We start from the raw sequence: 17,768 nt of genomic DNA, 5'->3' as shown, positions 1-17,768 counted from the left end.
GCTTCCTGGTAAGAGATGGGAGACGAGGAACACTTATTGATCTGGTGTAAAAACACATTTTCGAGGGGCACATAATAAGGGGCTGCACAAGGTTGACAAGATTTTTAATGGATTGTTATTGCCCTTGAGTTTACAATTGCAATCAGTACTGTCTATTGGCAGAAGTGACAAAACAAAGTTTCAAAGAAACAGAACTCTAGCACACCAGAATTCATTTTCTGCATTGGCCGGGAATCGGACCCGGGTCTCCCGCGTGGCAGGCGAGAATTCTACCACTGAACCACCAATGCTCAAGGTGACGTGACACCTATGCTCACAGGGAGTGAGGGTATGCCTCCTGGTAAGAGATGGGAGACGAGGAACACATTGATCTTGAGTAAAAACACATTTTCGAGGGGCACATAACAAGCGGCTGCACAAGGTTGACAAGATTTTTAATGGATTGTTATTGCCCTTGAGTTTACAATTGCAATCAGTACTGTCTATTGGCAGAAGTGACATAACAAAGTTTCAAAGAAACAGAACTCTAGCACACCAGAATTCATTTTCTGCATTGGCCGGGAATCGGACCCTGGTCTCCCGCTTGGGAAGCGAGCATTCTACCACTGAACCACCAATGCTCAAGGTGACGTGACACCTATGCTCACGGGGAGTGAGGGTATGCCTCCTGGTAAGATTTTTAATGGATTGTTATTGCCCTTGAGTTTACAATTGCAATCAGTACTGTCTATTGGCAGAAGTGACATAACAAAGTTTCAAAGAATCAGAACTCTAGCACACCAGAATTAATTTTCTGCATTGGCCGGGAATCGGACCCGGGTCTCCCGCATGGCAGGCGAGAATTCTACCACTGAACCACCAATGCTCAAGGTGACGTGACACCTATGCTCACAGGGAGTGAGTGTATGCCTCCTGGTAAGAGATGGGAGACGAGGAACAGATTGATCTTGAGTAAAAACACATTTTCGAGGGGCACATAACAAGGGGCTGCACAAGGTTGACAAGATTTTTAATGGATTGTTATTGCCCTTGAGTTTACAATTGCAATCAGTACTGTCTATTGGCAGAAGTGACATAACAAAGTTTCAAAGAAACAGAACTCTAGCACACCAGAATTCATTTTCTGCATTGGTCGGGAATCGGAACCGGGTCTCCCGCGTGGCAGGCGAGAATTCTACCACTGAACCACCAATGCTCAAGGTGACGTGACACCTATGCTCACAGGCAGTGAGGGTATGCCTCCTGGTAAGAGATGGGAGACGAGGAACACATTGATCTTGAGTAAAAACACATTTTCGAGGGGCACATAACAAGGGGCTGCACAAGGTTGACAAGATTTTTAATGGATTGTTAATGCCCTTGAGTTTACAATTGTAATCAGTACTGTCTATTGGCAGAAGTGACATAACAAAGTTTCAAAGAAACAGAACTCTAGCACACCAGAATTAATTTTCTGCATTGGTCGGGAATCGGACCCGGGTCTCCCGCTTGGGAAGCGAGAATTCTACCACTGAACCATCAATGCTCTAGGTGATGTGACACCTATGCTCAAAGGGAGTCAGGGTATGCTTCCTGGTAAGAGATGGGAGACGAGGAACACATTGATCTTGAGTAAAAACACATTTTCGAGGGGCACATAACAAGGGGCTGCACAAGGTTGACAAGATTTTTAATGGATTGTTATTGCCCTTGAGTTTACAATTGCAATCAGTACTGTCTATTGGCAGAAGTGACATAACAAAGTTTCAAAGAAACAGAACTCTAGCACACCAGAATTAATTTTCTGCATATTTTGCTCCCGCGTGGCAGGCGAGAATTCTACCACTGAACCACCAATGCTCAAGGTGACGTGACACCTATGCTCACAGGCAGTGAGGGTAAGCCTCCTGGTAATAGATGGGAGATGAGGAACACATTGATCTTGAGTAAAAACACATTTTCGAGGGGCACATAACAAGGGGCTGCACAAGGTTGACAAGATTTTTAATGGATTGTTATTGCCCTTGAGTTTACAATTGCAATCAGTACTGTCTATTGGCAGAAGTGACATAACAAAGTTTCAAAGAAACAGAACTCTAGCACACCAGAATTCATTTTCTGCATTGGCCGGGAATCGGACCCGGGTCTCCCGCGTGGCAGGCGAGAATTCTACCACTGAACCACCAATGCTCACGGTGAAGTGAGACCTATGCTCACAGGGAGTGAGTGTATGCCTCCTGGTAAGAGATGGGAGACGAGGAACACATTGATCATGAGTAAAAACACATTTTCGAGGGGCACATAACAAGGGGCTGCACAAGGTTGACAAGATTTTTAATGGATTGTTATTGCCCTTGAGTTTACAATTGCAATCAGTACTGTCTATTGGCAGAAGTGACATAACAAAGTTTCAAAGAAACAGAACTCTAGCACACCAGAATTCATTTTCTGCATTGGCCGGGAATCTGACCCGGATCTCCCGCTTGGGAAGCGAGAATTCTACCACTGAACCACCATTGCTCTAGGTGACGTGACACCTATGCTCACAGGGAGTCCGGGTATGCTTCCTGGTAAGAGATGGGAGACGAGGAACACTTATTGATCTGGTGTAAAAACACATTTTCGAGGGGCACATAATATGGGGCTGCACAAGGTTGACAAGATTTTTAATGGATTGTTATTGCCCTTGAGTTTACAATTGCAATCAGTACTGTCTATTGTCAGAAGTGACATAACAAAGTTTCAAAGAAACAGAACTCTAGACACCAGAATTCATCTTCTGCATTGGCCGGGAATCGGACCCGGGTCTCCCGCGTGGCAGGCGAGAATTCTACCACTGAACCACCAATGCTCAAGGTGATGTGACACCTATGCTCACAGGGAGTGAGGGTATGCCTCCTGGTAAGATTTTTAATGGATTGTTATTGCCCTTGAGTTTACAATTGCAATCAGTACTGTCTATTGGCAGAAGTGACATAACAAAGTTTCAAAGAAACAGAACTCTAGCACACCAGAATTCATTTTCTGCATTGGCCGGGAATCGGACCCTGGTCTCCCGCTTGGGAAGCGAGCATTCTACCACTGAACCACCAATGCTCAAGGTGACGTGACACCTATGCTCACGGGGAGTGAGGGTATGCCTCCTGGTAAGATTTTTAATGGATTGTTATTGCCCTTGAGTTTACAATTGCAATCAGTACTGTCTATTGGCAGAAGTGACATAACAAAGTTTCAAAGAATCAGAACTCTAGCACACCAGAATTAATTTTCTGCATTGGCCGGGAATCGGACCCGGGTCTCCCGCATGGCAGGCGAGAATTCTACCACTGAACCACCAATGCTCAAGGTGACGTGACACCTATGCTCACAGGGAGTGAGTGTATGCCTCCTGGTAAGAGATGGGAGACGAGGAACAGATTGATCTTGAGTAAAAACACATTTTCGAGGGGCACATAACAAGGGGCTGCACAAGGTTGACAAGATTTTTAATGGATTGTTATTGCCCTTGAGTTTACAATTGCAATCAGTACTGTCTATTGGCAGAAGTGACATAACAAAGTTTCAAAGAAACAGAACTCTAGCACACCAGAATTCATTTTCTGCATTGGTCGGGAATCGGAACCGGGTCTCCCGCGTGGCAGGCGAGAATTCTACCACTGAACCACCAATGCTCAAGGTGACGTGACACCTATGCTCACAGGCAGTGAGGGTATGCCTCCTGGTAAGAGATGGGAGACGAGGAACACATTGATCTTGAGTAAAAACACATTTTCGAGGGGCACATAACAAGGGGCTGCACAAGGTTGACAAGATTTTTAATGGATTGTTAATGCCCTTGAGTTTACAATTGTAATCAGTACTGTCTATTGGCAGAAGTGACATAACAAAGTTTCAAAGAAACAGAACTCTAGCACACCAGAATTAATTTTCTGCATTGGTCGGGAATCGGACCCGGGTCTCCCGCTTGGGAAGCGAGAATTCTACCACTGAACCATCAATGCTCTAGGTGATGTGACACCTATGCTCAAAGGGAGTCAGGGTATGCTTCCTGGTAAGAGATGGGAGACGAGGAACACATTGATCTTGAGTAAAAACACATTTTCGAGGGGCACATAACAAGGGGCTGCACAAGGTTGACAAGATTTTTAATGGATTGTTATTGCCCTTGAGTTTACAATTGCAATCAGTACTGTCTATTGGCAGAAGTGACATAACAAAGTTTCAAAGAAACAGAACTCTAGCACACCAGAATTAATTTTCTGCATATTTTGCTCCCGCGTGGCAGGCGAGAATTCTACCACTGAACCACCAATGCTCAAGGTGACGTGACACCTATGCTCACAGGCAGTGAGGGTAAGCCTCCTGGTAATAGATGGGAGATGAGGAACACATTGATCTTGAGTAAAAACACATTTTCGAGGGGCACATAACAAGGGGCTGCACAAGGTTGACAAGATTTTTAATGGATTGTTATTGCCCTTGAGTTTACAATTGCAATCAGTACTGTCTATTGGCAGAAGTGACATAACAAAGTTTCAAAGAAACAGAACTCTAGCACACCAGAATTAATTTTCTGCATTGGCCGGGAATCGGACCCGGGTCTCCCGCGTGGGAAGCGAGAATTCTACCACTGAACCACCAATGCTCTAGGTGACGTGACACCTATGCTCACAGGGACTGAGGGTATGCCTCCTGGTAAGATTTTTAATGGATTGTTATTGCCCTTGAGTTTACAATTGCAATCAGTACTGTCTATTGGCAGAAGTGACATAACAAAGTTTCAAAGAAACAGAACTCTAGCACACCAGAATTCATTTTCTGCATTGGCCGGGAATCTGACCCGGGTCTCCCGCGTGGTAGGCGAGAATTCTACCACTGAACCACCAATGCTCAAGGTGACGTGACACCTATGCTCACAGGCAGTGAGGGTATGCCTCCTGGTAATAGATGGGAGACGAGGAACACATTGATCTTGAGTAAAAACACATTTTCGAGGGGCACATAACAAGGGGCTGCACAAGGTTGACAAGATTTTTAATGGATTGTTATTGCCCTTGAGTTTACAATTGCAATCAGTACTGTCTATTGGCAGAAGTGACATAACAAAGTTTCAAAGAAACAGAACTCTAGCACACCAGAATTAATTTTCTGCATTGGCCGGGAATCGGACCCGGGTCTCCCGCGTGGGAAGCGAGAATTCTACCACTGAACCACCAATGCTCTAGGTGATGTGACACCTATGCTCAAAGGGAGTCAGGGTATGCTTCCTGGTAAGAGATGGGAGACGAGGAACACTTATTGATCTGGTGTAAAAACACATTTTCGAGGGGCACATAATAAGGGGCTGCACAAGGTTGACAAGATTTTTAATGGATTGTTATTGCCCTTGAGTTTACAATTGCAATCAGTACTGTCTATTGGCAGAAGTGACAAAACAAAGTTTCAAAGAAACAGAACTCTAGCACACCAGAATTCATTTTCTGCATTGGCCGGGAATCGGACCCGGGTCTCCCGCGTGGCAGGCGAGAATTCTACCACTGAACCACCAATGCTCAAGGTGACGTGACACCTATGCTCACAGGGAGTGAGGGTATGCCTCCTGGTAAGAGATGGGAGACGAGGAACACATTGATCTTGAGTAAAAACACATTTTCGAGGGGCACATAACAAGCGGCTGCACAAGGTTGACAAGATTTTTAATGGATTGTTATTGCCCTTGAGTTTACAATTGCAATCAGTACTGTCTATTGGCAGAAGTGACATAACAAAGTTTCAAAGAAACAGAACTCTAGCACACCAGAATTCATTTTCTGCATTGGCCGGGAATCGGACCCTGGTCTCCCGCTTGGGAAGCGAGCATTCTACCACTGAACCACCAATGCTCAAGGTGACGTGACACCTATGCTCACGGGGAGTGAGGGTATGCCTCCTGGTAAGATTTTTAATGGATTGTTATTGCCCTTGAGTTTACAATTGCAATCAGTACTGTCTATTGGCAGAAGTGACATAACAAAGTTTCAAAGAATCAGAACTCTAGCACACCAGAATTAATTTTCTGCATTGGCCGGGAATCGGACCCGGGTCTCCCGCATGGCAGGCGAGAATTCTACCACTGAACCACCAATGCTCAAGGTGACGTGACACCTATGCTCACAGGGAGTGAGTGTATGCCTCCTGGTAAGAGATGGGAGACGAGGAACAGATTGATCTTGAGTAAAAACACATTTTCGAGGGGCACATAACAAGGGGCTGCACAAGGTTGACAAGATTTTTAATGGATTGTTATTGCCCTTGAGTTTACAATTGCAATCAGTACTGTCTATTGGCAGAAGTGACATAACAAAGTTTCAAAGAAACAGAACTCTAGCACACCAGAATTCATTTTCTGCATTGGTCGGGAATCGGAACCGGGTCTCCCGCGTGGCAGGCGAGAATTCTACCACTGAACCACCAATGCTCAAGGTGACGTGACACCTATGCTCACAGGCAGTGAGGGTATGCCTCCTGGTAAGAGATGGGAGACGAGGAACACATTGATCTTGAGTAAAAACACATTTTCGAGGGGCACATAACAAGGGGCTGCACAAGGTTGACAAGATTTTTAATGGATTGTTAATGCCCTTGAGTTTACAATTGTAATCAGTACTGTCTATTGGCAGAAGTGACATAACAAAGTTTCAAAGAAACAGAACTCTAGCACACCAGAATTAATTTTCTGCATTGGCCGGGAATCGGACCCGGGTCTCCCGCGTGGCAGGCGAGAATTCTACCACTGAACCACCAATGCTCAAGGTGACGTGACACCTATGCTCACAGGGAGTGAGGGTATGCCTCCTGGTAAGAGATGGGAGACGAGGAACACATTGATCTTGAGTAAAAACACATTTTCGAGGGGCACATAACAAGCGGCTGCACAAGGTTGACAAGATTTTTAATGGATTGTTATTGCCCTTGAGTTTACAATTGCAATCAGTACTGTCTATTGGCAGAAGTGACATAACAAAGTTTCAAAGAAACAGAACTCTAGCACACCAGAATTCATTTTCTGCATTGGCCGGGAATCTGACCCGGATCTCCCGCTTGGGAAGCGAGAATTCTACCACTGAACCACCAATGCTCTAGGTGACGTGACACCTATGCTCACAGGGAGTCAGGGTATGCTTCCTGGTAAGAGATGGGAGACGAGGAACACTTATTGATCTGGTGTAAAAACACATTTTCGAGGGGCACATAATATGGGGCTGCACAAGGTTGACAAGATTTTTAATGGATTGTTATTGCCCTTGAGTTTACAATTGCAATCAGTACTGTCTATTGGCAGAAGTGACATAACAAAGTTTCAAAGAAACAGAACTCTAGACACCAGAATTCATCTTCTGCATTGGCCGGGAATCGGACCCGGGTCTCCCGCGTGGCAGGCGAGAATTCTACCACTGAACCACCAATGCTCAAGGTGATGTGACACCTATGCTCACAGGCAGTGAGGGTATGCCTCCTGGTAAGATTTTTAATGGATTGTTATTGCCCTTGAGTTTACAATTGCAATCAGTACTGTCTATTGGCAGAAGTGACATAACAAAGTTTCAAAGAAACAGAACTCTAGCACACCAGAATTAATTTTCTGCATTGGCCGGGAATCGGACCCGGGTCTCCCGCGTGGCAGCCGAGAATTCTACCACTGAACCACCAATGCTCAAGGTGACGTGACACCTATGCTCACAGGCAGTGAGGGTATGCCTCCTGGTAATAGATGGGAGACGAGGAACACATTGATCTTGAGTAAAAACACATTTTCGAGGGGCACATAACAAGGGGCTGCACAAGGTTGACAAGATTTTTAATGGATTGTTATTGCCCTTGAGTTTACAATTGCAATCAGTACTGTCTATTGGCAGAAGTGACATAACAAAGTTTCAAAGAAACAGAACTCTAGCACACCAGAATTCATTTTCTGCATTGGCCGGGAATCGGACCCGGGTCTCCCGCGTGGCAGGCGAGAATTCTACCACTGAACCACCAATGCTCAAGGTGACGTGACACCTATGCTCACAGGGAGTGAGGGTATGCCTCCTGGTAAGAGATGGGAGACGAGGAACACATTGATCTTGAGTAAAAACACATTTTCGAGGGGCACATAACAAGCGGCTGCACAAGGTTGACAAGATTTTTAATGGATTGTTATTGCCCTTGAGTTTACAATTGCAATCAGTACTGTCTATTGGCAGAAGTGACATAACAAAGTTTCAAAGAAACAGAACTCTAGCACACCAGAATTCATTTTCTGCATTGGCCGGGAATCGGACCCTGGTCTCCCGCTTGGGAAGCGAGCATTCTACCACTGAACCACCAATGCTCAAGGTGACGTGACACCTATGCTCACGGGGAGTGAGGGTATGCCTCCTGGTAAGATTTTTAATGGATTGTTATTGCCCTTGAGTTTACAATTGCAATCAGTACTGTCTATTGGCAGAAGTGACATAACAAAGTTTCAAAGAATCAGAACTCTAGCACACCAGAATTAATTTTCTGCATTGGCCGGGAATCGGACCCGGGTCTCCCGCATGGCAGGCGAGAATTCTACCACTGAACCACCAATGCTCAAGGTGACGTGACACCTATGCTCACAGGGAGTGAGTGTATGCCTCCTGGTAAGAGATGGGAGACGAGGAACAGATTGATCTTGAGTAAAAACACATTTTCGAGGGGCACATAACAAGGGGCTGCACAAGGTTGACAAGATTTTTAATGGATTGTTATTGCCCTTGAGTTTACAATTGCAATCAGTACTGTCTATTGGCAGAAGTGACATAACAAAGTTTCAAAGAAACAGAACTCTAGCACACCAGAATTCATTTTCTGCATTGGTCGGGAATCGGAACCGGGTCTCCCGCGTGGCAGGCGAGAATTCTACCACTGAACCACCAATGCTCAAGGTGACGTGACACCTATGCTCACAGGCAGTGAGGGTATGCCTCCTGGTAAGAGATGGGAGACGAGGAACACATTGATCTTGAGTAAAAACACATTTTCGAGGGGCACATAACAAGGGGCTGCACAAGGTTGACAAGATTTTTAATGGATTGTTAATGCCCTTGAGTTTACAATTGTAATCAGTACTGTCTATTGGCAGAAGTGACATAACAAAGTTTCAAAGAAACAGAACTCTAGCACACCAGAATTCATTTTCTGCATTGGCCGGGAATCGGACCCGGGTCTCCCGCGTGGCAGGCGAGAATTCTACCACTGAACCACCAATGCTCAAGGTGACGTGACACCTATGCTCACAGGGAGTGAGGGTATGCCTCCTGGTAAGAGATGGGAGACGAGGAACACATTGATCTTGAGTAAAAACACATTTTCGAGGGGCACATAACAAGCGGCTGCACAAGGTTGACAAGATTTTTAATGGATTGTTATTGCCCTTGAGTTTACAATTGCAATCAGTACTGTCTATTGGCAGAAGTGACATAACAAAGTTTCAAAGAAACAGAACTCTAGCACACCAGAATTCATTTTCTGCATTGGCCGGGAATCTGACCCGGATCTCCCGCTTGGGAAGCGAGAATTCTACCACTGAACCACCAATGCTCTAGGTGACGTGACACCTATGCTCACAGGGAGTCAGGGTATGCTTCCTGGTAAGAGATGGGAGACGAGGAACACTTATTGATCTGGTGTAAAAACACATTTTCGAGGGGCACATAATATGGGGCTGCACAAGGTTGACAAGATTTTTAATGGATTGTTATTGCCCTTGAGTTTACAATTGCAATCAGTACTGTCTATTGGCAGAAGTGACATAACAAAGTTTCAAAGAAACAGAACTCTAGACACCAGAATTCATCTTCTGCATTGGCCGGGAATCGGACCCGGGTCTCCCGCGTGGCAGGCGAGAATTCTACCACTGAACCACCAATGCTCAAGGTGATGTGACACCTATGCTCACAGGCAGTGAGGGTATGCCTCCTGGTAAGATTTTTAATGGATTGTTATTGCCCTTGAGTTTACAATTGCAATCAGTACTGTCTATTGGCAGAAGTGACATAACAAAGTTTCAAAGAAACAGAACTCTAGCACACCAGAATTAATTTTCTGCATTGGCCGGGAATCGGACCCGGGTCTCCCGCGTGGCAGCCGAGAATTCTACCACTGAACCACCAATGCTCAAGGTGACGTGACACCTATGCTCACAGGCAGTGAGGGTATGCCTCCTGGTAATAGATGGGAGACGAGGAACACATTGATCTTGAGTAAAAACACATTTTCGAGGGGCACATAACAAGGGGCTGCACAAGGTTGACAAGATTTTTAATGGATTGTTATTGCCCTTGAGTTTACAATTGCAATCAGTACTGTCTATTGGCAGAAGTGACATAACAAAGTTTCAAAGAAACAGAACTCTAGCACACCAGAATTAATTTTCTGCATTGGCCGGGAATCGGACCCGGGTCTCCCGCGTGGGAAGCGAGAATTCTACCACTGAACCACCAATGCTCTAGGTGATGTGACACCTATGCTCAAACGGAGTCAGGGTATGCTTCCTGGTAAGAAATGGGAGACGAGGAACACTTATTGATCTGGTGTAAAAACACATTTTCGAGGGGCACATAATAAGGTGCTGCACAAGGTTGACAAGATTTTTAATGGATTGTTATTGCCCTTGAGTTTACAATTGCAATCAGTACTGTCTATTGGCAGAAGTGACAAAACAAAGTTTCAAAGAAACAGAACTCTAGCACACCAGAATTCATTTTCTGCATTGGCCGGGAATCGGACCCGGGTCTCCCGCGTGGCAGGCGAGAATTCTACCACTGAACCACCAATGCTCAAGGTGACGTGACACCTATGCTCACAGGGAGTGAGGGTATGCCTCCTGGTAAGAGATGGGAGACGAGGAACACATTGATCTTGAGTAAAAACACATTTTCGAGGGGCACATAACAAGCGGCTGCACAAGGTTGACAAGATTTTTAATGGATTGTTATTGCCCTTGAGTTTACAATTGCAATCAGTACTGTCTATTGGCAGAAGTGACATAACAAAGTTTCAAAGAAACAGAACTCTAGCACACCAGAATTCATTTTCTGCATTGGCCGGGAATCGGACCCTGGTCTCCCGCTTGGGAAGCGAGCATTCTACCACTGAACCACCAATGCTCAAGGTGACGTGACACCTATGCTCACGGGGAGTGAGGGTATGCCTCCTGGTAAGATTTTTAATGGATTGTTATTGCCCTTGAGTTTACAATTGCAATCAGTACTGTCTATTGGCAGAAGTGACATAACAAAGTTTCAAAGAATCAGAACTCTAGCACACCAGAATTAATTTTCTGCATTGGCCGGGAATCGGACCCGGGTCTCCCGCATGGCAGGCGAGAATTCTACCACTGAACCACCAATGCTCAAGGTGACGTGACACCTATGCTCACAGGGAGTGAGTGTATGCCTCCTGGTAAGAGATGGGAGACGAGGAACAGATTGATCTTGAGTAAAAACACATTTTCGAGGGGCACATAACAAGGGGCTGCACAAGGTTGACAAGATTTTTAATGGATTCTTATTGCCCTTGAGTTTACAATTGCAATCAGTACTGTCTATTGGCAGAAGTGACATAACAAAGTTTCAAAGAAACAGAACTCTAGCACACCAGAATTCATTTTCTGCATTGGTCGGGAATCGGAACCGGGTCTCCCGCGTGGCAGGCGAGAATTCTACCACTGAACCACCAATGCTCAAGGTGACGTGACACCTATGCTCACAGGCAGTGAGGGTATGCCTCCTGGTAAGAGATGGGAGACGAGGAACACATTGATCTTGAGTAAAAACACATTTTCGAGGGGCACATAACAAGGGGCTGCACAAGGTTGACAAGATTTTTAATGGATTGTTAATGCCCTTGAGTTTACAATTGTAATCAGTACTGTCTATTGGCAGAAGTGACATAACAAAGTTTCAAAGAAACAGAACTCTAGCACACCAGAATTCATTTTCTGCATTGGCCGGGAATCGGACCCGGGTCTCCCGCGTGGCAGGCGAGAATTCTACCACTGAACCACCAATGCTCAAGGTGACGTGACACCTATGCTCACAGGGAGTGAGGGTATGCCTCCTGGTAAGAGATGGGAGACGAGGAACACATTGATCTTGAGTAAAAACACATTTTCGAGGGGCACATAACAAGCGGCTGCACAAGGTTGACAAGATTTTTAATGGATTGTTATTGCCCTTGAGTTTACAATTGCAATCAGTACTGTCTATTGGCAGAAGTGACATAACAAAGTTTCAAAGAAACAGAACTCTAGCACACCAGAATTCATTTTCTGCATTGGCCGGGAATCTGACCCGGATCTCCCGCTTGGGAAGCGAGAATTCTACCACTGAACCACCAATGCTCTAGGTGACGTGACACCTATGCTCACAGGGAGTCAGGGTATGCTTCCTGGTAAGAGATGGGAGACGAGGAACACTTATTGATCTGGTGTAAAAACACATTTTCGAGGGGCACATAATATGGGGCTGCACAAGGTTGACAAGATTTTTAATGGATTGTTATTGCCCTTGAGTTTACAATTGCAATCAGTACTGTCTATTGGCAGAAGTGACATAACAAAGTTTCAAAGAAACAGAACTCTAGACACCAGAATTCATCTTCTGCATTGGCCGGGAATCGGACCCGGGTCTCCCGCGTGGCAGGCGAGAATTCTACCACTGAACCACCAATGCTCAAGGTGATGTGACACCTATGCTCACAGGCAGTGAGGGTATGCCTCCTGGTAAGATTTTTAATGGATTGTTATTGCCCTTGAGTTTACAATTGCAATCAGTACTGTCTATTGGCAGAAGTGACATAACAAAGTTTCAAAGAAACAGCACTCTAGCACACCAGAATTAATTTTCTGCATTGGCCGGGAATCGGACCCGGGTCTCCCGCGTGGCAGGCGAGAATTCTACCACTGAACCACCAATGCTCAAGGTGACGTGACACCTATGCTCACAGGCAGTGAGGGTATGCCTCCTGGTAATAGATGGGAGACGAGGAACACATTGATCTTGAGTAAAAACACATTTTCGAGGGGCACATAACAAGGGGCTGCACAAGGTTGACAAGATTTTTAATGGATTGTTATTGCCCTTGAGTTTACAATTGCAATCAGTACTGTCTATTGGCAGAAGTGACATAACAAAGTTTCAAAGAAACAGAACTCTAGCACACCAGAATTAATTTTCTGCATTGGCCGGGAATCGGACCCGGGTCTCCCGCGTGGGAAGCGAGAATTCTACCACTGAACCACCAATGCTCTAGGTGATGTGACACCTATGCTCAAACGGAGTCAGGGTATGCTTCCTGGTAAGAAATGGGAGACGAGGAACACTTATTGATCTGGTGTAAAAACACATTTTCGAGGGGCACATAATAAGGTGCTGCACAAGGTTGACAAGATTTTTAATGGATTGTTATTGCCCTTGAGTTTACAATTGCAATCAGTACTGTCTATTGGCAGAAGTGACATAACAAAGTTTCAAAGAAACAGAACTCTAGCACACCAGAATTCATTTTCTGCATTGGCCGGGAATCGGACCCGGGTCTCCCGCGTGGCAGGCGAGAATTCTACCACTGAACCACCAATGCTCACGGTGAAGTGAGACCTATGCTCACAGGGAGTGAGTGTATGCCTCCTGGTAAGAGATGGGAGACGAGGAACACATTGATCTTGAGTAAAAACACATTTTCGAGGGGCACATAACAAGGGGCTGCACAAGGTTGACAAGATTTTTAATGGATTGTTATTGCCCTTGAGTTTACAATTGCAATCAGTACTGTCTATTGGCAGAAGTGACATAACAAAGTTTCAAAGAAACAGAACTCTAGCACACCAGAATTCATTTTCTGCATTGGCCGGGAATCTGACCCGGATCTCCCGCTTGGGAAGCGAGAGTTCTACCACTGAACCACCATTGCTCTAGGTGACGTGACACCTATGCTCACAGGGAGTCAGGGTATGCTTCCTGGTAAGAGATGGGAGACGAGGAACACTTATTGATCTGGTGTAAAAACACATTTTCGAGGGGCACATAATATGGGGCTGCACAAGGTTGACAAGATTTTTAATGGATTGTTATTGCCCTTGAGTTTACAATTGCAATCAGTACTGTCTATTGGCAGAAGTGACATAACAAAGTTTCAAAGAAACAGAACTCTAGGCACCAGAATTCATCTTCTGCATTGGCCGGGAATCGGACCCGGGTCTCCCGCGTGGCAGGCGAGAATTCTACCACTGAACCACCAATGCTCAAGGTGATGTGACACCTATGCTCACAGGCAGTGAGGGTATGCCTCCTGGTAATAGATGGGAGACGAGGAACACATTGATCTTGAGTAAAAACACATTTTCGAGGGGCACATAACAAGGGGCTGCACAAGGTTGACAAGATTTTTAATGGATTGTTATTGCCCTTGAGTTTACAATTGCAATCAGTACTGTCTATTGGCAGAAGTGACATAACAAAGTTTCAAAGAAACAGAACTCTAGCACACTCTAGCACAATTAATTTTCTGCATTGGCCGGGAATCGGACCCGGGTCTCCCGCGTGGGAAGCGAGAATTCTACCACTGAACCACCAATGCTCTAGGTGATGTGACACCTATGCTCAAACGGAGTCAGGGTATGCTTCCTGGTAAGAAATGGGAGACGAGGAACACTTATTGATCTGGTGTAAAAACACATTTTCGAGGGGCACATAATAAGGGGCTGCACAAGGTTGACAAGATTTTTAATGGATTGTTATTGCCCTTGAGTTTACAATTGCAATCAGTACTGTCTATTGGCAGAAGTGACATAACAAAGTTTCAAAGAAACAGAACTCTAGCACACCAGAATTCATTTTCTGCATTGGCCGGGAATCGGACCCGGGTCTCCCGCGTGGCAGGCGAGAATTCTACCACTGAACCACCAATGCTCACGGTGAAGTGAGACCTATGCTCACAGGGAGTGAGTGTATGCCTCCTGGTAAGAGATGGGAGACGAGGAACACATTGATCATGAGTAAAAACACATTTTCGAGGGGCACATAACAAGGGGCTGCACAAGGTTGACAAGATTTTTAATGGATTGTTATTGCCCTTGAGTTTACAATTGCAATCAGTACTGTCTATTGGCAGAAGTGACATAACAAAGTTTCAAAGAAACAGAACTCTAGCACACCAGAATTCATTTTCTGCATTGGCCGGGAATCTGACCCGGATCTCCCGCTTGGGAAGCGAGAATTCTACCACTGAACCACCATTGCTCTAGGTGACGTGACACCTATGCTCACAGGGAGTCCGGGTATGCTTCCTGGTAAGAGATGGGAGACGAGGAACACTTATTGATCTGGTGTAAAAACACATTTTCGAGGGGCACATAATATGGGGCTGCACAAGGTTGACAAGATTTTTAATGGATTGTTATTGCCCTTGAGTTTACAATTGCAATCAGTACTGTCTATTGGCAGAAGTGACATAACAAAGTTTCAAAGAAACAGAACTCTAGACACCAGAATTCATCTTCTGCATTGGCCGGGAATCGGACCCGGGTCTCCCGCGTGGCAGGCGAGAATTCTACCACTGAACCACCAATGCTCAAGGTGATGTGACACCTATGCTCACAGGGAGTGAGGGTATGCCTCCTGGTAAGATTTTTAATGGATTGTTATTGCCCTTGAGTTTACAATTGCAATCAGTACTGTCTATTGGCAGAAGTGACATAACAAAGTTTCAAAGAAACAGAACTCTAGCACACCAGAATTCATTTTCTGCATTGGCCGGGAATCGGACCCTGGTCTCCCGCTTGGGAAGCGAGCATTCTACCACTGAACCACCAATGCTCAAGGTGACGTGACACCTATGCTCACGGGGAGTGAGGGTATGCCTCCTGGTAAGATTTTTAATGGATTGTTATTGCCCTTGAGTTTACAATTGCAATCAGTACTGTCTATTGGCAGAAGTGACATAACAAAGTTTCAAAGAATCAGAACTCTAGCACACCAGAATTAATTTTCTGCATTGGCCGGGAATCGGACCCGGGTCTCCCGCGTGGCAGCCGAGAATTCTACCACTGAACCACCAATGCTCAAGGTGACGTGACACCTATGCTCACAGGCAGTGAGGGTATGCCTCCTGGTAATAGATGGGAGACGAGGAACACATTGATCTTGAGTAAAAACACATTTTCGAGGGGCACATAACAAGGGGCTGCACAAGGTTGACAAGATTTTTAATGGATTGTTATTGCCCTTGAGTTTACAATTGCAATCAGTACTGTCTATTGGCAGAAGTGACATAACAAAGTTTCAAAGAAACAGAACTCTAGCACACCAGAATTAATTTTCTGCATTGGCCGGGAATCGGACCCGGGTCTCCCGCGTGGGAAGCGAGAATTCTACCACTGAACCACCAATGCTCTAGGTGATGTGACACCTATGCTCAAACGGAGTCAGGGTATGCTTCCTGGTAAGAAATGGGAGACGAGGAACACTTATTGATCTGGTGTAAAAACACATTTTCGAGGGGCACATAATAAGGTGCTGCACAAGGTTGACAAGATTTTTAATGGATTGTTATTGCCCTTGAGTTTACAATTGCAATCAGTACTGTCTATTGGCAGAAGTGACAAAACAAAGTTTCAAAGAAACAGAACTCTAGCACACCAGAATTCATTTTCTGCATTGGTCGGGAATCGGAACCGGGTCTCCCGCGTGGCAGGCGAGAATTCTACCACTGAACCACCAATGCTCAAGGTGACGTGACACCTATGCTCACAGGCAGTGAGGGTATGCCTCCTGGTAAGAGATGGGAGACGAGGAACACATTGATCTTGAGTAAAAACACATTTTCGAGGGGCACATAACAAGGGGCTGCACAAGGTTGACAAGATTTTTAATGGATTGTTAATGCCCTTGAGTTTACAATTGTAATCAGTACTGTCTATTGGCAGAAGTGACATAACAAAGTTTCAAAGAAACAGAACTCTAGCACACCAGAATTCATTTTCTGCATTGGCCGGGAATCGGACCCGGGTCTCCCGCGTGGCAGGCGAGAATTCTACCACTGAACCACCAATGCTCAAGGTGACGTGACACCTATGCTCACAGGGAGTGAGGGTATGCCTCCTGGTAAGAGATGGGAGACGAGGAACACATTGATCTTGAGTAAAAACACATTTTCGAGGGGCACATAACAAGCGGCTGCACAAGGTTGACAAGATTTTTAATGGATTGTTATTGCCCTTGAGTTTACAATTGCAATCAGTACTGTCTATTGGCAGAAGTGACATAACAAAGTTTCAAAGAAACAGAACTCTAGCACACCAGAATTCATTTTCTGCATTGGCCGGGAATCTGACCCGGATCTCCCGCTTGGGAAGCGAGAATTCTACCACTGAACCACCAATGCTCTAGGTGACGTGACACCTATGCTCACAGGGAGTCAGGGTATGCTTCCTGGTAAGAGATGGGAGACGAGGAACACTTATTGATCTGGTGTAAAAACACATTTTCGAGGGGCACATAATATGGGGCTGCACAAGGTTGACAAGATTTTTAATGGATTGTTATTGCCCTTGAGTTTACAATTGCAATCAGTACTGTCTATTGGCAGAAGTGACATAACAAAGTTTCAAAGAAACAGAACTCTAGACACCAGAATTCATCTTCTGCATTGGCCGGGAATCGGACCCGGGTCTCCCGCGTGGCAGGCGAGAATTCTACCACTGAACCACCAATGCTCAAGGTGATGTGACACCTATGCTCACA

At 45.4% G+C, this 17,768-nt stretch overlaps 55 non-coding genes across 55 annotated transcripts; all 55 read right to left on the bottom strand.

The window, feature by feature from the left end:
• Nucleotides 1–219: 219 nt before the first annotated feature.
• On the bottom strand, nucleotides 220–290 carry trnag-gcc (transfer RNA glycine (anticodon GCC)). Its single transcript has one exon. It is a non-coding gene; the product is annotated as a tRNA-Gly (tRNA).
• A 259-nt stretch (nucleotides 291–549) lies between these two features.
• Nucleotides 550–620, bottom strand: trnag-ccc (transfer RNA glycine (anticodon CCC)). The gene has a single exon. It is a non-coding gene; the product is annotated as a tRNA-Gly (tRNA).
• Nucleotides 621–794: 174 nt separating this feature from the next.
• Nucleotides 795–865, bottom strand: trnag-gcc (transfer RNA glycine (anticodon GCC)). Its single transcript has one exon. It is a non-coding gene; the product is annotated as a tRNA-Gly (tRNA).
• A 259-nt stretch (nucleotides 866–1,124) lies between these two features.
• Nucleotides 1,125–1,195, bottom strand: trnag-gcc (transfer RNA glycine (anticodon GCC)). Its single transcript has one exon. It is a non-coding gene; the product is annotated as a tRNA-Gly (tRNA).
• Nucleotides 1,196–1,454: 259 nt separating this feature from the next.
• trnag-ccc (transfer RNA glycine (anticodon CCC)) lies at nucleotides 1,455–1,525 on the bottom strand. Its single transcript has one exon. It is a non-coding gene; the product is annotated as a tRNA-Gly (tRNA).
• A 573-nt stretch (nucleotides 1,526–2,098) lies between these two features.
• Nucleotides 2,099–2,169, bottom strand: trnag-gcc (transfer RNA glycine (anticodon GCC)). The gene has a single exon. It is a non-coding gene; the product is annotated as a tRNA-Gly (tRNA).
• A 259-nt stretch (nucleotides 2,170–2,428) lies between these two features.
• On the bottom strand, nucleotides 2,429–2,499 carry trnag-ccc (transfer RNA glycine (anticodon CCC)). The gene has a single exon. It is a non-coding gene; the product is annotated as a tRNA-Gly (tRNA).
• Nucleotides 2,500–2,759: 260 nt separating this feature from the next.
• On the bottom strand, nucleotides 2,760–2,830 carry trnag-gcc (transfer RNA glycine (anticodon GCC)). Its single transcript has one exon. It is a non-coding gene; the product is annotated as a tRNA-Gly (tRNA).
• A 174-nt stretch (nucleotides 2,831–3,004) lies between these two features.
• trnag-ccc (transfer RNA glycine (anticodon CCC)) lies at nucleotides 3,005–3,075 on the bottom strand. The gene has a single exon. It is a non-coding gene; the product is annotated as a tRNA-Gly (tRNA).
• Nucleotides 3,076–3,249: 174 nt separating this feature from the next.
• On the bottom strand, nucleotides 3,250–3,320 carry trnag-gcc (transfer RNA glycine (anticodon GCC)). The gene has a single exon. It is a non-coding gene; the product is annotated as a tRNA-Gly (tRNA).
• A 259-nt stretch (nucleotides 3,321–3,579) lies between these two features.
• trnag-gcc (transfer RNA glycine (anticodon GCC)) lies at nucleotides 3,580–3,650 on the bottom strand. Its single transcript has one exon. It is a non-coding gene; the product is annotated as a tRNA-Gly (tRNA).
• Nucleotides 3,651–3,909: 259 nt separating this feature from the next.
• Nucleotides 3,910–3,980, bottom strand: trnag-ccc (transfer RNA glycine (anticodon CCC)). The gene has a single exon. It is a non-coding gene; the product is annotated as a tRNA-Gly (tRNA).
• Nucleotides 3,981–4,553: 573 nt separating this feature from the next.
• Nucleotides 4,554–4,624, bottom strand: trnag-ccc (transfer RNA glycine (anticodon CCC)). Its single transcript has one exon. It is a non-coding gene; the product is annotated as a tRNA-Gly (tRNA).
• A 174-nt stretch (nucleotides 4,625–4,798) lies between these two features.
• On the bottom strand, nucleotides 4,799–4,869 carry trnag-acc (transfer RNA glycine (anticodon ACC)). The gene has a single exon. It is a non-coding gene; the product is annotated as a tRNA-Gly (tRNA).
• A 259-nt stretch (nucleotides 4,870–5,128) lies between these two features.
• trnag-ccc (transfer RNA glycine (anticodon CCC)) lies at nucleotides 5,129–5,199 on the bottom strand. Its single transcript has one exon. It is a non-coding gene; the product is annotated as a tRNA-Gly (tRNA).
• A 261-nt stretch (nucleotides 5,200–5,460) lies between these two features.
• On the bottom strand, nucleotides 5,461–5,531 carry trnag-gcc (transfer RNA glycine (anticodon GCC)). The gene has a single exon. It is a non-coding gene; the product is annotated as a tRNA-Gly (tRNA).
• A 259-nt stretch (nucleotides 5,532–5,790) lies between these two features.
• On the bottom strand, nucleotides 5,791–5,861 carry trnag-ccc (transfer RNA glycine (anticodon CCC)). Its single transcript has one exon. It is a non-coding gene; the product is annotated as a tRNA-Gly (tRNA).
• Nucleotides 5,862–6,035: 174 nt separating this feature from the next.
• On the bottom strand, nucleotides 6,036–6,106 carry trnag-gcc (transfer RNA glycine (anticodon GCC)). Its single transcript has one exon. It is a non-coding gene; the product is annotated as a tRNA-Gly (tRNA).
• A 259-nt stretch (nucleotides 6,107–6,365) lies between these two features.
• On the bottom strand, nucleotides 6,366–6,436 carry trnag-gcc (transfer RNA glycine (anticodon GCC)). The gene has a single exon. It is a non-coding gene; the product is annotated as a tRNA-Gly (tRNA).
• A 259-nt stretch (nucleotides 6,437–6,695) lies between these two features.
• On the bottom strand, nucleotides 6,696–6,766 carry trnag-gcc (transfer RNA glycine (anticodon GCC)). Its single transcript has one exon. It is a non-coding gene; the product is annotated as a tRNA-Gly (tRNA).
• Nucleotides 6,767–7,025: 259 nt separating this feature from the next.
• Nucleotides 7,026–7,096, bottom strand: trnag-ccc (transfer RNA glycine (anticodon CCC)). The gene has a single exon. It is a non-coding gene; the product is annotated as a tRNA-Gly (tRNA).
• A 260-nt stretch (nucleotides 7,097–7,356) lies between these two features.
• On the bottom strand, nucleotides 7,357–7,427 carry trnag-gcc (transfer RNA glycine (anticodon GCC)). Its single transcript has one exon. It is a non-coding gene; the product is annotated as a tRNA-Gly (tRNA).
• Nucleotides 7,428–7,601: 174 nt separating this feature from the next.
• On the bottom strand, nucleotides 7,602–7,672 carry trnag-gcc (transfer RNA glycine (anticodon GCC)). The gene has a single exon. It is a non-coding gene; the product is annotated as a tRNA-Gly (tRNA).
• A 259-nt stretch (nucleotides 7,673–7,931) lies between these two features.
• Nucleotides 7,932–8,002, bottom strand: trnag-gcc (transfer RNA glycine (anticodon GCC)). Its single transcript has one exon. It is a non-coding gene; the product is annotated as a tRNA-Gly (tRNA).
• A 259-nt stretch (nucleotides 8,003–8,261) lies between these two features.
• trnag-ccc (transfer RNA glycine (anticodon CCC)) lies at nucleotides 8,262–8,332 on the bottom strand. The gene has a single exon. It is a non-coding gene; the product is annotated as a tRNA-Gly (tRNA).
• Nucleotides 8,333–8,506: 174 nt separating this feature from the next.
• Nucleotides 8,507–8,577, bottom strand: trnag-gcc (transfer RNA glycine (anticodon GCC)). The gene has a single exon. It is a non-coding gene; the product is annotated as a tRNA-Gly (tRNA).
• Nucleotides 8,578–8,836: 259 nt separating this feature from the next.
• trnag-gcc (transfer RNA glycine (anticodon GCC)) lies at nucleotides 8,837–8,907 on the bottom strand. Its single transcript has one exon. It is a non-coding gene; the product is annotated as a tRNA-Gly (tRNA).
• Nucleotides 8,908–9,166: 259 nt separating this feature from the next.
• Nucleotides 9,167–9,237, bottom strand: trnag-gcc (transfer RNA glycine (anticodon GCC)). Its single transcript has one exon. It is a non-coding gene; the product is annotated as a tRNA-Gly (tRNA).
• Nucleotides 9,238–9,496: 259 nt separating this feature from the next.
• On the bottom strand, nucleotides 9,497–9,567 carry trnag-ccc (transfer RNA glycine (anticodon CCC)). Its single transcript has one exon. It is a non-coding gene; the product is annotated as a tRNA-Gly (tRNA).
• A 260-nt stretch (nucleotides 9,568–9,827) lies between these two features.
• On the bottom strand, nucleotides 9,828–9,898 carry trnag-gcc (transfer RNA glycine (anticodon GCC)). Its single transcript has one exon. It is a non-coding gene; the product is annotated as a tRNA-Gly (tRNA).
• Nucleotides 9,899–10,072: 174 nt separating this feature from the next.
• Nucleotides 10,073–10,143, bottom strand: trnag-gcc (transfer RNA glycine (anticodon GCC)). Its single transcript has one exon. It is a non-coding gene; the product is annotated as a tRNA-Gly (tRNA).
• Nucleotides 10,144–10,402: 259 nt separating this feature from the next.
• trnag-ccc (transfer RNA glycine (anticodon CCC)) lies at nucleotides 10,403–10,473 on the bottom strand. Its single transcript has one exon. It is a non-coding gene; the product is annotated as a tRNA-Gly (tRNA).
• A 261-nt stretch (nucleotides 10,474–10,734) lies between these two features.
• On the bottom strand, nucleotides 10,735–10,805 carry trnag-gcc (transfer RNA glycine (anticodon GCC)). The gene has a single exon. It is a non-coding gene; the product is annotated as a tRNA-Gly (tRNA).
• A 259-nt stretch (nucleotides 10,806–11,064) lies between these two features.
• On the bottom strand, nucleotides 11,065–11,135 carry trnag-ccc (transfer RNA glycine (anticodon CCC)). Its single transcript has one exon. It is a non-coding gene; the product is annotated as a tRNA-Gly (tRNA).
• A 174-nt stretch (nucleotides 11,136–11,309) lies between these two features.
• On the bottom strand, nucleotides 11,310–11,380 carry trnag-gcc (transfer RNA glycine (anticodon GCC)). The gene has a single exon. It is a non-coding gene; the product is annotated as a tRNA-Gly (tRNA).
• A 259-nt stretch (nucleotides 11,381–11,639) lies between these two features.
• On the bottom strand, nucleotides 11,640–11,710 carry trnag-gcc (transfer RNA glycine (anticodon GCC)). The gene has a single exon. It is a non-coding gene; the product is annotated as a tRNA-Gly (tRNA).
• Nucleotides 11,711–11,969: 259 nt separating this feature from the next.
• On the bottom strand, nucleotides 11,970–12,040 carry trnag-gcc (transfer RNA glycine (anticodon GCC)). Its single transcript has one exon. It is a non-coding gene; the product is annotated as a tRNA-Gly (tRNA).
• Nucleotides 12,041–12,299: 259 nt separating this feature from the next.
• On the bottom strand, nucleotides 12,300–12,370 carry trnag-ccc (transfer RNA glycine (anticodon CCC)). Its single transcript has one exon. It is a non-coding gene; the product is annotated as a tRNA-Gly (tRNA).
• Nucleotides 12,371–12,630: 260 nt separating this feature from the next.
• trnag-gcc (transfer RNA glycine (anticodon GCC)) lies at nucleotides 12,631–12,701 on the bottom strand. Its single transcript has one exon. It is a non-coding gene; the product is annotated as a tRNA-Gly (tRNA).
• A 174-nt stretch (nucleotides 12,702–12,875) lies between these two features.
• trnag-gcc (transfer RNA glycine (anticodon GCC)) lies at nucleotides 12,876–12,946 on the bottom strand. Its single transcript has one exon. It is a non-coding gene; the product is annotated as a tRNA-Gly (tRNA).
• Nucleotides 12,947–13,205: 259 nt separating this feature from the next.
• trnag-ccc (transfer RNA glycine (anticodon CCC)) lies at nucleotides 13,206–13,276 on the bottom strand. The gene has a single exon. It is a non-coding gene; the product is annotated as a tRNA-Gly (tRNA).
• A 261-nt stretch (nucleotides 13,277–13,537) lies between these two features.
• Nucleotides 13,538–13,608, bottom strand: trnag-gcc (transfer RNA glycine (anticodon GCC)). The gene has a single exon. It is a non-coding gene; the product is annotated as a tRNA-Gly (tRNA).
• A 259-nt stretch (nucleotides 13,609–13,867) lies between these two features.
• Nucleotides 13,868–13,938, bottom strand: trnag-ccc (transfer RNA glycine (anticodon CCC)). The gene has a single exon. It is a non-coding gene; the product is annotated as a tRNA-Gly (tRNA).
• Nucleotides 13,939–14,198: 260 nt separating this feature from the next.
• trnag-gcc (transfer RNA glycine (anticodon GCC)) lies at nucleotides 14,199–14,269 on the bottom strand. The gene has a single exon. It is a non-coding gene; the product is annotated as a tRNA-Gly (tRNA).
• A 264-nt stretch (nucleotides 14,270–14,533) lies between these two features.
• Nucleotides 14,534–14,604, bottom strand: trnag-ccc (transfer RNA glycine (anticodon CCC)). Its single transcript has one exon. It is a non-coding gene; the product is annotated as a tRNA-Gly (tRNA).
• A 261-nt stretch (nucleotides 14,605–14,865) lies between these two features.
• Nucleotides 14,866–14,936, bottom strand: trnag-gcc (transfer RNA glycine (anticodon GCC)). The gene has a single exon. It is a non-coding gene; the product is annotated as a tRNA-Gly (tRNA).
• A 259-nt stretch (nucleotides 14,937–15,195) lies between these two features.
• On the bottom strand, nucleotides 15,196–15,266 carry trnag-ccc (transfer RNA glycine (anticodon CCC)). The gene has a single exon. It is a non-coding gene; the product is annotated as a tRNA-Gly (tRNA).
• A 260-nt stretch (nucleotides 15,267–15,526) lies between these two features.
• trnag-gcc (transfer RNA glycine (anticodon GCC)) lies at nucleotides 15,527–15,597 on the bottom strand. Its single transcript has one exon. It is a non-coding gene; the product is annotated as a tRNA-Gly (tRNA).
• A 174-nt stretch (nucleotides 15,598–15,771) lies between these two features.
• Nucleotides 15,772–15,842, bottom strand: trnag-ccc (transfer RNA glycine (anticodon CCC)). The gene has a single exon. It is a non-coding gene; the product is annotated as a tRNA-Gly (tRNA).
• Nucleotides 15,843–16,016: 174 nt separating this feature from the next.
• On the bottom strand, nucleotides 16,017–16,087 carry trnag-gcc (transfer RNA glycine (anticodon GCC)). The gene has a single exon. It is a non-coding gene; the product is annotated as a tRNA-Gly (tRNA).
• Nucleotides 16,088–16,346: 259 nt separating this feature from the next.
• On the bottom strand, nucleotides 16,347–16,417 carry trnag-ccc (transfer RNA glycine (anticodon CCC)). Its single transcript has one exon. It is a non-coding gene; the product is annotated as a tRNA-Gly (tRNA).
• A 261-nt stretch (nucleotides 16,418–16,678) lies between these two features.
• On the bottom strand, nucleotides 16,679–16,749 carry trnag-gcc (transfer RNA glycine (anticodon GCC)). Its single transcript has one exon. It is a non-coding gene; the product is annotated as a tRNA-Gly (tRNA).
• A 259-nt stretch (nucleotides 16,750–17,008) lies between these two features.
• On the bottom strand, nucleotides 17,009–17,079 carry trnag-gcc (transfer RNA glycine (anticodon GCC)). Its single transcript has one exon. It is a non-coding gene; the product is annotated as a tRNA-Gly (tRNA).
• Nucleotides 17,080–17,338: 259 nt separating this feature from the next.
• trnag-ccc (transfer RNA glycine (anticodon CCC)) lies at nucleotides 17,339–17,409 on the bottom strand. The gene has a single exon. It is a non-coding gene; the product is annotated as a tRNA-Gly (tRNA).
• A 260-nt stretch (nucleotides 17,410–17,669) lies between these two features.
• trnag-gcc (transfer RNA glycine (anticodon GCC)) lies at nucleotides 17,670–17,740 on the bottom strand. The gene has a single exon. It is a non-coding gene; the product is annotated as a tRNA-Gly (tRNA).
• Nucleotides 17,741–17,768: the final 28 nt, after the last annotated feature.

The sequence above is a fragment of the Siphateles boraxobius genome, unplaced genomic scaffold, assembly GCF_051911475.1.
Source record: "Siphateles boraxobius isolate OS27281-9 unplaced genomic scaffold, OSU_SipBor_1 100, whole genome shotgun sequence".
NCBI lineage: Eukaryota > Metazoa > Chordata > Actinopteri > Cypriniformes > Leuciscidae > Siphateles > Siphateles boraxobius.
Note: the sequence above shows the minus strand (reverse complement) of the source record. Positions and strands in the feature narration are given on the sequence as shown.